A 13,214-nucleotide genomic window follows, 5' to 3' on the forward strand; every position below is an offset into this window, starting at 1 on the left:
TTTCAGTGCTTGTGATTGGTCTATTCATATTTTCTATTTCTTCCTGAGTCAGTCTTGGCAGGTTGTGCATTTCTAAGAATTTGTCCATTTCTTCCAGGTTGTCTATTTTATTGGCATAGAGTTGCTTGTAGTACTCTCTCATGATCTTTTGTATTTCTGCAGTGTCAGTTGTTACTTCTCCTTTTTCATTTTTAATTCTATTGATTTGCGTCTTCTCCCTTTTTTTCTTGATGAGTCTGGCTAATGGTTTATCAATTTTGTTTATCTTCTCAAAGAACCAGCTTTTAGTTTTATTGATCTTTGCTATCGTTTCCTTCATTTCTTTTTCATTTATTTCTGATCTGATCTTTATGATTTCTTTCCTTCTGCTAACTTTGGGGGGTTTTTGTTCTTCTTTCTCTAGTTGCTTTAGGTGCAGGGTCAGGTTGTTTACTCGAGATGTTTCCTGTTTCTTCAGGTGGGGTTGTATTGCTATAAACTTCCCCCTTAGAACTGCTTTTGCTGCGTCCCATAGGTTTTGGGTCGTCGTGTCTCCATTGTCATTTGTTTCTAGGTATTTTTTAATTTCCTCTTTGATTTCTTCAGTGATCACTTCGTTATTAAGTAGTGTATTGTTTAGCCTCCATGTGTTTGTATTTTTTACAGATCTTTTCCTGTAATTGATGTCCAGTCTCATAGCAGAACTCTCACTCTTGATCCCCTCTGTCTCTGACATTCTGTTAGTCCCCAGACATTTTTTTGACAAGGGCCCCAACCCATGCCCTCTGAAACTTCCCACTGCCATCCACCAACCTCCAGACCTGGGTCCCCCAACGTTTCTATCCTCTGTCTTCTCTCCACTTGGCCTGTCTAGTCTCTGCTGAGTTCTGGGGGCTAGGGCCAGTCACAGTTTTTTTTTTAATTGAAGAATAACATATATTATACCAACCAGATCAAGCTAGAGAACACTTTCAGGTTCATCCTTTTAAAACGGCTCCTTCCTCTAGTCTCCTACAGCTTTATTATTGGACACTTGGCAGGTGTTACCTTTCATGCCAGCTAGTTGGAGGAGAGGGAAGCATCCTGTGCACCATTTTTGCCTCTCCCCACCTGACCTAGCACAGTGTAGGGCCCATAGGAGGTGCTCCTTTAGGTCCATTAGATGGAAGGGTGTGGAATTTCCCAAGTGTGTTTTAGCTTATGTGTTCAGTTGCCCCTCAGAAATGCAGGAGAGGTGACAGATGAAGGATGCGGTCACCAGAGTGCAGGAAAAGCCCTGAGCATCAAGTGTGCTGGTTTTGCTCAGGTGACCGGTCACCCCCAGGATGATGTGTGCAGGCCTGGATGCACACATTCCCGGCAGAGGGCTCAGGTGTGTAGAACTCCTTGTGTGGAATGCCCTTCCTAGATGGCACTGGCTACAGCATGGAGCTGGCCAAGGTCTCATCCCGGCCCCAGGAACTTCAGGTTTGAGCACCCACCATGGCAGGATCAGAGAGCCGAAGGAATAGGGCCAGGCCCAGCTCAGGGAGCCTTTGAAGTCAGATGCCTGGTGCAGAATGCTCTGAAGGAGGCCAGAGCACACAGATTCTCAGTTGGACGCCAAGACCTCCCCTGCTGGCTTAGGAGAGGCTATCCCTTTTCTCCTCTTGCTTTATGGCCTTGCTTAGGAGATGGTATCCTCAAGGAAATAGAGCCGTGGCCTGGGCTTGAGCAGCAAAATGGGTGCAGCAGGAAGGAGCTGGAGGGCGGTGGGGAGGCAGGGTAGTGTGGGGATGTGGTACATGAAGTCTAACAGCTGTCCTGAAAAATTGTGTATCCAGACTGTTGGAAGATTTGAAGACACCCTCTTTGCTCTAAGCAGAGAAGAACCTCTTTTCTGAGGTCCAGATGCCAGTTGTCGCTGAGGGTCTTCCTCTTGGGTATGTTCTGAGTCCCTTAGACCATATTGTTCCTGTCTCCTCTTATCTCTCTCTTGTTTTTTTGGGCTGCATTGAGTCTTCGTTGCTGCGTGTGGGCTTTCTTTAGTTGCGGCAAGTGGGGGCTACTCTTCATTGTGGTGTGCAGGCTTCTCATTGCAGTGGCTTCTCTTGTTGTGGAGCACGGGCTCTAGGCACGCAGGCTTCAGTAGTTGTCACATGCAGACTGAGTAGTTGTGGCTCACGGGCTCTAGAGCGCAGGCTCAGTAGTTGTGGCGCACAGGCTTAGTTGCTCTGCAACATGTGGGATCTTCCCAGACCAGGGATCGAACCTGTGTCCCCTGCATTGGCAGGCGGATTCTAAACCACTGCACCACCATGGAAGTCCCTCCTCTTATCTCTTTGACTGTAGTAAATAGGGGTCTCATCCAAGGCTTGGGGACACTGGGTGAACCTCTGATTTTACATGATATCTGTTATTTCAAGGCTCAGTACAGAGATTGGATCCCAGTTCCACCTGACACCAAATTTGTTTTAAGGCAGCATGGTGGCATAGTCTTATTATCAGGGATGGGCTGTCCCTCCATGGTTGGTAGAGGCATGATCGTGAGCATATGATGTTAATAGGAAGGGAGAGACAGAGGAAGAGTAGTGCGCGTCGGTCAGTGCAGAGGATAAGGACTGACTGAGGTATCTTAGACCAACTTCTGAATGGGGAAGGCTGGGATCTTAACATTTCCTGAGTATCTGTGGTGTGCCCAGCACTTGCTTATGTGTGATCTGCAAGGGTATATTATTATCCTTATTTTACTAAAAGGGAAGCTGATGCTCAGGGGATTTACCCAATCAGAGTAAAAAAAATGTGGAGATGGGTTTTGAGCCAGGTGTGTCCAGCTCCATGGTTGGCCCTCTTTTTCCTCCATAGAACGTGATCTCCAGGTGATATGAGCATGCCTTCAGGCTGGGATGTCAGCCCTGAAATAAAGAGCCAGTTTTCAGACATTTGAGGGAAGTCTTTTTTAAAATTTAATTGTTTATTTTTGGCTGCGTTGGGTCTTAGTTGCGTCACAGGATCTTCGTTGAGGCATGCGGGATCTTTCCTTGCAGCGCTTAGGCTTCTCTCTAGTTGTGAAATTCGGATTTTTTCTCCTCTAGTTATGGCATGCAGGTTCCAGGGCATGTGGGCTCTGTAGTTGTGGCACATGGGTTCCAGAGCCCATGGGCTCTGTAGTCTGCAGCACACAGGCTCTCTAGTTGAGGTGCATGAGCTCAGTAGTTGTGGCGCATGGGCTAAGTTGCCCCGCAGCACGTGGGATCTTAGTTCCCTGACCAGGGTTCGAACCCACGTCCCCTGCATTGTAAGGCAGATCCTTTACCACTGGACCACCAGGGTAGTCCCTGAGGAGAGTCTTTAACATGTAAGAGAGGCCAAAACAATAGAAAAAGGGAACTCAGAAACAAAGATGCTGCAAAGAGCAGATGAAAACTTCAAAGAAACTATTGTTCATAATCTTAGACTGGAAGAGATATTGCATCCTGAAACAAGAACAGGATGCCATAAAAAGGGAACAATCAGCGAACAAGTAAGAAATTTAAAATGTGATAACCAAGTGGTAGAAAGATAAAGTCAAGGAAACCTTTCAGAAAGTTAAACAGAAAGAAACAGAAATGGATAATAGGATGAAAGAGATAAGAAACCCGTTATGTCCCCCTTTGCCTGGCAAAGTAATAAAGCTGTCCTTTTCTACTTCACCCAAAACTCTGTCTCTGAGATTTGATTTGGCACCGATGTACAGAGAGGCCGAGCTTTCAGTAACAGTAAGAAGAGTTAGAGGCCATGGCATTTGAGCTATGATCTTCTTTCTCTCTCTCCCCTTCCAGGTCATTGTGAAAGAAGCTCTGCTCTAGGCCGTTACAGCCAAGAACACAGGGTTCTCTCTATCCCCAGGGCCCAGTTGAGAGCTAAGGTATCTCCCTGAGAGTGGCAGACCACCAGCATTTCTCATCTCCCTCACCTCTGTGTTGCAGAAGCTCTATTCCAGGTAAGAGTAGCTGAGAGGGCTGGGGCTGTCTTCCTCAACCCATTCCCAACTTATAGGGTGGAACCTCTACCCTAGGTATGGAAGCCTGAGGATACTGAGGCCTTGATCTCCCTCAACCTGGTTCACTTATAGAGTGGAGGTTCCATTCTGGGAGAGGCCAGTTTAGAAGACCAAAGGCTACTGCCACAACCCAGAACCCTTGTAAAGCAGGGGTGCTTTACAAGACACCAGCTTCAGAGCAGTGGCACAGAAGTTTTGTACAGGGAGAGAGGAAGTCCATAAGAGGGACTCCATAAGAACATAAGAACTCTGATGCCCTCCGCAAGGGAACTGACTTATTTGCAACAGAGTGTGGGGAAATACAAGCACATGGGTGCTCTCAAAAACAATGGAGATATTGATGGTAAACAAAGTCTGGTAGTGCTTTGAGAAAAACAAGCTAAAAATTAGACTAAGTAGAAGTTTGCCAGAGAGAAGCAGGCAAAGAGATAACTAAGAGCCCTCTTGAGGTCAGAACAAACTTCAGAGACTGACCTCAAAGACTACTTCTGCAAAGGGTCTTCATTTCATTGGATCAGACTGTGGAGCAATTTATGTCCCAGGGCATTGTTGAAAACAATAGAGCAATTAGTCAGCAATTAGTGGAGGCAAACAGCTGGGTGTGATACCAATAGAGACAGCTTAACAGAATGGTCAAGGAAAGAGATGAACAGAGCCCTTTTAAAACCACTGTCATTCCAGAGTGACTGCACATATCCAAGGCTATGCAGTTTAGGAGTGAAATCAGTCTACACACTGCGGGGGAAGTAAATTTCAAAATAGTTTAGCCAGATCACAAAATAAATAAACAAACAGCAAGGAGAAGAAGCTGGGGGGAGAGGAGGATGGCTAGTATCCAGAGTTGCTGCAATGTATTATCTAAAATTTTATTACAAATATAATAAAATTATAAACACACGGTTTTCAACAAAAAATTATGAAACATACAAAGAAAGAGGAAAATGTGACCAATATAAAAGAAAAAAAAAAAAGCAGTCAACAGAGCTGCTTTTGAGAGGGTCCAGATATCAGACTTAGCAGGCAAAGATTTCACAGCAAATATGTTCAAAGAACAAAAGGGAACCATGCATAAAGAAGTAAAGTATGATGATAGTGTTGCCAAAATCTTGGCTGCCTGTACACTGATGCCGAAATGAGATACGGAGACAGAGTTCTGGAGGAGAAAGAAAGGGTGGCTTTATTCTTTGCCAGGCAAAGAGGGGAACACAGCAGGCTAGCACCTCAAGAACTGTGCCCCCCTCCCTGGGGAATAGGGAGAGGTCTTATAGTTGGGGCTTGTGGTCAGGGGTATGCAATAAGGATCAAGGCAGTAACAGTCCTGCATTCTTCTTTCTTCTGCAGAGTTTCAAAAGGGTGGGGTTGCTGACAAGATTAGGGTGTGTGCAGGGTCTCAGGTGGTCAGTCTCCTATCTTGATGAGCTTCTCTGGTCCCTTTAATCTTGCCTCAGGTGGTTTTCTGGCTGCTCCTCCCTTGATTTGCAATCTGCCCTTTGGAACTCAAGGAAGGTCATGGAGGCTGGGGTCTTGCCTACAAGAAATGGGGGACAAAAATTCCTCTGTACTTGGAAGCCCCATAGGGCCCTGCTCAGTTTCATTTGTATCTCATCAAATAGATAATATCAATAAAGAGAAAGACATTAAGATACAATTGGAAATTCTGAGTTTGAAAAATATAAGAATTTAAAAGAAAAGTCCAATAGATGGACTCAGCAGTAGACTTGAGCTGGCAGAAGGAAGAATCGGCAAACTTGACGATAGGTTGATAACGAATATGTAATATGAAGAACAGAGAGAAAAAAGAATGAAGAAAAAAGAACAGAGCTTTAGAGAAAAGTGAGATACTGTTAAGTGTACCAATATAAGCATAATAGGAGTACCAGAAAAAGAGGAGGAAGAGAAAATTTAAAAATACTTGAAGAAGTAATGGCTAAAAACTTCCCAATTTTGATGAAAAACATTCATCTACACATCTAAGAAGCTTAGTGAACTCCAAGTAAGATAAATATGAAGAGAGCCACACCCATATGCATTGTAGTAAAATTTTGAAAGTCAAGGACAAAGAGAAAATATTGAAAACAGCAAGAGAAAAATGATTTGTCATGTCCAAAGAAAGCCTAATAAAAATAACAGCTGCCTTCTCATCAGAAACAATGGAATCCAGAAGACAGAGGGATGACATATTCGAAATGCTGAGAGAAAAAAACTGTCAACCAAAAATCTTTCAGCAAAACTAGCTTTCAGAAATGAAAGTGAAATAAAGACATTTCCAAGTACAGTAAGTCCCCTACATACGAACCAGTTCCGTTCTGAGAGTGCATTCTTAAGTCCAATTTGTTCGTAAGTCCAACAAAGTTAGCCTAGGTACCCAACACAATCAGCTATGTAGTACTGTACTGTAATAGGTTAATAATACTTTTCACACAACATAAAAAACAAACACACAAAATAAAGGAAACATTTTCAATGTTACAGTACGGTACCTTGAAAAGTACAGTATTACAGTACAGCAGCTGGCATACAGGGGCTGGCATCAAGTGAACAGACAAGAAGAGTTACTGACTGGAGGAGGGAGAGGAGGTGGGGGATAGTGGAGTTGAAGGATCATCGCAATAGGAGATGGAGGGCAAGCTGCAATATCACTCATGCCTGACATTGATGGAACACACGTTCACATCTTTGAAAGTTTGAAATTTGAAGGTTCATATGTAGGGGACTTATTGTAAAAAAAAATTGAGAGAATTCGTTGCTAGCAGACCTACCTTACAAGATATACTAAAGGAAGTTCTTGAGACTGAAAGCAAGTGACCTCAGGCAATAATTCGAAACTATATGAGAAAACAAAGAGTGTTAAAGACAATTAGGTAATTTATAAGATAGTATAAGTGTATATTTCTTCTTTTTCTCTTAACTGATTTAAAAAGCAATTATATAAAACATGTCTATAATTGTATTGTTGGTTATATAACATATAGAAATGCAGTGTATTTGACAATAACAGCACAAAGGAGGTGGGTGGAAACAACTTTGTATTAGAATAAAGAAATGACAACAGATTGTAATTTGGATCCACAGGAACAAATGAAGAGAGCCAGAATTGGTAAATAACAAACTCTATAATTATATATCCTCTCCCTTCTTCTCTCAGCTTCTTTAAAAGACATACAAATATTAAAAAAGTAAGAATTATAACAATTTATTATTGGATTTATAACTTATATAGACATATACAATACACTGTATACTATTTATTTTATAAATTAGTAATAATTAATAATAAATAACTATAATAACAATAATAGCACAAGGAAAAGGAGTATATAAATAAATGTGTAGGAGTAATATTTTTACAGCTCACTGGAATTAAATTAAAATAAATTTGAATCAGACTCTGATAAGTGCTAAGAAAATAACTCAAAAAATAGTGAAAAAATTATTAAAGAAATTAAAATGTTATATCAGAAGGTATTCACTTAGTGTAAAACTAAGCAGTAAAGGAAGGAGAAAGGAACAAAAAAGATATAAAACATAGAAAACAAAAAGTAAAATCGGAGACATAAATCCAGCTATATCAATACAACACTATACGTGAGTATATTACACAATCTGGTCAAAAGGCAGAGAAGGTCATACTGGACTGAAGAAACAAGATCCAACCCTATGATATCTAAAAGATAAATGCTTCAGATTCAAAGATGCTAATAGATTGAAAGTAAAAGTATAGATAAAGGTCTCTTATGTAAAAAAACAAAACAAGAGTAAGCTGGAGTGGCTCTACTAATATCAGACAAAATAGATTTTAAAACAAAACTTGCAACGAGAGATAAAGAAGAACATTTTATAGTGATAAAAGGGCCAGTCCATCAGAAGACATAACAATTATAAACATATAATTGTTATGTCTGAAAAGACAACACCAACATGCATAAGCTAAAACTGACAGACTTGAAGGGATAAATAGACAATTCAGCAGTAATACTCAGAGACTTCAATATCCCACTCTAAATAATGGGTAGTACAACTAGAAAGATCAGCAAGGAAATGGAAGAGCTGAATAACACTATAAGCCAAACAGACCTAACAGATATCTAGGGAACTCTCCACTCAAACAGCAGAATACATATTCTTCTCAAATGCACATAGAGCATCCTCTGATATAAAACATATGTTAGGCCATAAAACAAACCTCAATAATTGTAAAAGGATGGAAATTATAAAAAGCATGTTCTCTGACTACAATGGAATTCAATTACAAATCAATAACAGAAAGAAATTTGAGAATTTTACAAATATGTGGAAAATAGGAGCATACTTCTAAAAAATCAATAGGCCAAAGAAGAAATCACAAGGCAAAGTAGAAAATACTTTGAAGTAAATAAAAATGAAGACACACCATATCAAAATTGATGGTATGCAGCTAAGGCAGTGCTTCAAGGGAAATTTATAGCTTCAAATGTGTCTATTATAAGATAAGAATGATTACGAATCTATAACCCCACTTACCACCTTAAGACACTGGAAAGGACTGCAAACCAAATCTAAAACAAGCAAAGGAAGGAAATAACAGAAACTAGAGTGAAATTTAATGAAATAAGAGTGGAAAAACAAAGAGAATATAAATGAAACAAAAAGTCAATTCTTTGAAATGACAAACAAAATTGAACAAACTTTTAACTAGACTGACCAAAAGAAAAGAGAAAGAAGACTCAAAATACTAAAATTGGGAATGAAAGAGAAAACATCAATACTGATTTTAGAGATATAAAAAGGATTATAGGACCTCCCTGGTGGCGCAGTGGTTAAGAAACTGCCTGCCAATGCAGGAGACACAGGTTCAAGCCCGGGTCCAGGAAGATCCCACATGCTGCAGAGCAACTAAGCCCGTGCGCCACAACTACTGAGCCCGCAAGCCACAACTACTGAGCCTGTGAGCCACAACCACTAAAGCCTGCGCACCTAGAGCTCATGCTCCGCAACAAGAGAAGCCTCTGCAAGGAGAATCCCGTGCACCGCAATGAAGAGTAGCCCCCACTCACTGCAACTAGACAAAGCTTGTGTGCAGCAAGAAAGACCCAACACAGCCAAAAATAAATAAATAAATTAATTAATTAATTTTAAAAAAGGATTATAAATGAATATTATGAACAACCTATACCAGCAAATTGGATAATTTAGATAAAATGGACAAATTCCTAGAAAGACAAAAACTACTGAAACTGATTCAAGAGGAAATAGAAAATATGAATAGACCTATAACAGGAAATTGAATCAGTAATTTTAAAACTTTCGACAAGGAGAGACCAGACCCAGAATTCACTGGTGAATTCTACTAAACATTTGAAGAAGAATTAACACCAATTCTTCACAAACTCTTCCAAAAAATGGAAGAGGGAAAACTTCTTGTCTTGTTCTATGAGACTAGTACTACCCAGCTACAAAACCAGACAAAGGCATCACAAGAAAATAAAATTATGAACCAATATCTTTTATGAATATATATGCAAAAAATCATCATCAAAATATTAGCAAACTAAATCTAGCAAGATGAAAAGGATTTCCACCACGACCAAGTGGAATATTCTCCAGAAATACAAGGCTCAACATACAAAAATTGATCAATATAATACACCATGGTAATATAATAAAGGACAAAAACCACACAATCATTTCAATAGATGAAAAAAATTTTTTGACAAAATCCAACACCCTTTCATGATTAAAAAAAAAGAAAGAAAAAAAACTCAGTAAACTAGGAATAGAAGGGAACTGCATCAACCTGATACAAGGAATCTATGAAAAATCTATTACTAACATCATACTTAATGGCAAAAGCCTGAAAACTTCCCCCTACAATCAGGAACAAGACAAGGATGTCCACTCCCACCACTTCTATTCAACAAGGTACTGAAGGTTTTATCCAGGGCAATTAGCCAAGAAGAAGAAATAAAAGACATTAAAATTGAAAAGGAATTTCTATTTGCAGAGGACATGATCTTGAATATTGAAAATCCTAAAAAGTTGCTAGAACCAATAAACAAATTCAACAAGTTTTCAGCGTATGATATCTATATACAAAAATCAACTGTATATTTACACATTAGCAATGAATGATATGAAGATGAAATTAAGAAAACAATTCCATTTACTATAGCATCAAAAAGAATAAAATATTTAGGAGTAAATTTTTTTTTTTTTTTTCCGGTACATGGGCCTCTCACTGTTGTGGCCTCTCCCATTGCAGAGCACAGGCTCCAGACGTGCAGGCTCAGCGGCCATGGCTCACGGGCCCAGCCGCTCCGCGGCATGTGGGATCTTCCCGGACGGGGGCACGAACCCGTGTCCCCTGCATCGGCAGGCGGACTCTCAACCACTGCGCCACCAGGGAAACCCAGGAGTAAATTTTTAAAAAGAAGTTCAAAACTTATATTCTGAATACTCAAACATTGTTGAAAGAAATTAAAGATGACCTAAATAGATAGAAAGATATTTGTATTTGTGAATTGAAGGAAAATATTAAGATAGCAATATTCTCCAAACGAATCTACAGATTAATACAGTCTTTATCAAAATCTCAGCTGGCTTCTTTGCAGAACCTGATAAACTGATGAAAAAATTCATATGAAAATTCAAGAATCCTGAATAGCCAAACAATCTTGAAAAAAAAGCAAAGTTGGGGGCTTCCCTGGTGGTGCAGTGGTTGAGAGTCCGCCTGCCGATGCAGGGGACACGGGTTTGTGCCCCAGTCTGGGAAGATCCCACATGCCGCAGAGCGGCTGGGTCCATGAGCCATGGCCACTGAGCCTGCGTGTCCGGAGCCTGTGCTCCTCAACAGGAGAGGCCACAACAGTGAGAGGCCCACGTACCGCAAAAAAAAAAAAAAAAAAAGCAAAGTTGGAGAACTCACTTCCTGATTTAAAAACTTACCACAAATCAATGGTAATCAAGACAGTGTGGTACTGGCCCAAGAATAGACATACGGATCAATGGAATTGAACTGACAGTCCAGAAATAAACCCACACATCTATGGTCAACTGACTTTCAACAAGGTTGCCAAGACCATCCAATGGGGAAAGAATAGTCTTTTCAACAAATGGTTCTGGGACAACTGAGTATCCACATGTGAAGGATGAAGTTGAATCCTTATCTCACACCATATACAAAAATTAACTCAAAATGGATCAAAGACCTAAATATAAGACGTAAAACTAAAAAACTCTTAAAAGAAAATTTAGGGTAAACCTTCATGACCATGAATTTGGCAAAGTATTCTTAGAAATGACACTAAAAACATGAGCAACAAAAGGAAAAATAGATACATTAATCAAAATTAAAATCCTTTTTGCTTCAAAGAACTGTTTTGTGTTGGTTTCAGCCTATCAGTAGTGATGCTATTGGCTAAAAATGCCTTAGGCATTCTCCTGACCTCATACTACTTGTGGCAAGCCCCCGTAGACGTTTCCCAGACTGGAGCCAGTGTTGAGGTTGGACTGGCCCTTGTGGTTCTATTATGATTGCAAGATGCACCTCAGCAACAACTATCAGAGAACTTTGAAAAATCAAGGTTTATTATTCACAGGTCCTGGAAAGTACAGGGCATCCCCAAGGATCACACAATGAGGTTGTGGGGAGAGAGAAAGTGCGGACCGGGGGTTCTGCCCTTGGGGTTGAGGGTGGGGTGCCTAGGATTTCGTGGCTTCACTCTTTACTGGCAAATTTAAAGCATAAGAGTGGGAATTAGGGCGTGGGAAGGGAAAAGCAGAGTCAATCAAGTGTCCAGTTACTCCAGGGCTTTCTGAAAGAAGAACTTCATGGGTGGGGTCGCCTGGCTACTTATCTATTTGTTTAACTAGAAGTTATGTCATACAGCTGGCAACATGTTTATTTGAGATGGATGTCTTGAAATGGATGCCTCAGAAATCAAAAGCTTAATGCCAGGCACTTACATTACAATACATAAAATCTTAATGTCAGGCATTTATACTACAAGGACACTATATTAATTTCCTAGGGCTGCCATAACAAAGTAGCACAAACTGAGTGGCTTAAAACAATAGAAATTTATCTTGTCACAGTTCTGGAGGCTGGAAGTCCAAAATCAGGGTATTGACAAAACCATTCCCTCTGAAATCTGTAGGAGAGAATCCTTCCTTGCCACTTCCTAGCTTCTGGTGATAGTCGTCAATCCTTGGCATTCCTTGGCTTACAGCTGCATAATTCCAACCTCCACCTCTGTCATAACATGGTGTTCTCTGACATCACAGTGACTGATAATGGACACAGGGTTTCCATGTGTATCTTCACAACATCTTCTTATAAGGATACCAGTCATATTGAATTAAGGCCCACTGTATTGCAGTTTGACCCTAGCTTAATTAATCACATCTGCAATGACTCTATTTGCAAATAAGGTCACATTCTGAGAAACTGGGGGGTTAGGACTTCAACAGATCTTTTTGGGAAACATAATTCAACTCATAACAGACACTATCAGAGGTGAAAAGACAACCCATAGAATGTGAGAAAGTACTTATAAATTACGTATCTGATAAGGGACTTGTATTTAGAATATATAAAGAACTCTTAACCCAGTAATAAAGACAATTTAACCCAATTTTTTTTTTTTTGGGCGCACCATGTGGCATGTTGGATGTTAGTTCCCCCACCAGGGGTCGAACCCATGCCCCCTGCAGCGGAAGCGTGGAGTATTAACCACTGGACTGCCAGGGAAGTGCGTAATTTAACCCCATTTTTAAACGGGCAAAGGAGAGAATTCCCTGGCAGTCCAGTTGTTGGCACTCTGTGCTTTTGCTGCCTAGGGCTCAGGTCAATCCCTGGTCAGGGAACTAAGATCCCACAGGCCACGTGGCATGGCCAAAAAAATAATAATAATAATAAAATAAAACGGGCAAAGGAGATGAATAGACTTTTCTCTAAGGAAAGTATACAAATGGCCAACATGAAAACATGTTCAACATCATTAACGATTAGGAAAATGAAAATCAAAACCACAATGAGGGCTTCCCTGGTGGCGCAGTGGTTGAGAGTCTGCCTGCCGATGCAGGGGACACAGGTTCGTGCCCTGGTCTGGGAGGATCCCACATGCCGCGGAGCGGCTGGGCCCGTGAGCCATGGCCGCTGAGCCTGCGCGTCTGGAGCCTGTGCTCCGCAACAGGAGAGGCCACAACAGTGAGACGCCCGCCTACCGCAAAAAAAAAA

General features: G+C 40.8%; 1 protein-coding gene across 11 annotated transcripts in view; it reads left to right on the forward strand.

The window, feature by feature from the left end:
- Window positions 1-13,214, forward strand: part of PPCDC (phosphopantothenoylcysteine decarboxylase) — a 121,845-nt gene that overhangs the window by 37,840 nt on the left and 70,791 nt on the right. For 10 of the 11 annotated variants that reach the window (XR_014015281.1, XR_014015282.1, XR_014015283.1 and 7 more), the window contains one exon: window positions 3,780-3,940. The gene's annotated coding sequence lies outside the window, so the exon portion shown is untranslated. Of the gene's footprint in view, window positions 1-3,779; window positions 3,941-5,448; window positions 6,451-13,214 lie in introns of those variants that run through there. The other variant, XR_014015290.1, reaches the window with a different exon arrangement.

Source organism: Mesoplodon bidens, assembly GCF_964165515.1.
Source record: "Mesoplodon bidens genome assembly, chromosome: 3".
Lineage (NCBI taxonomy): Eukaryota > Metazoa > Chordata > Mammalia > Artiodactyla > Ziphiidae > Mesoplodon > Mesoplodon bidens.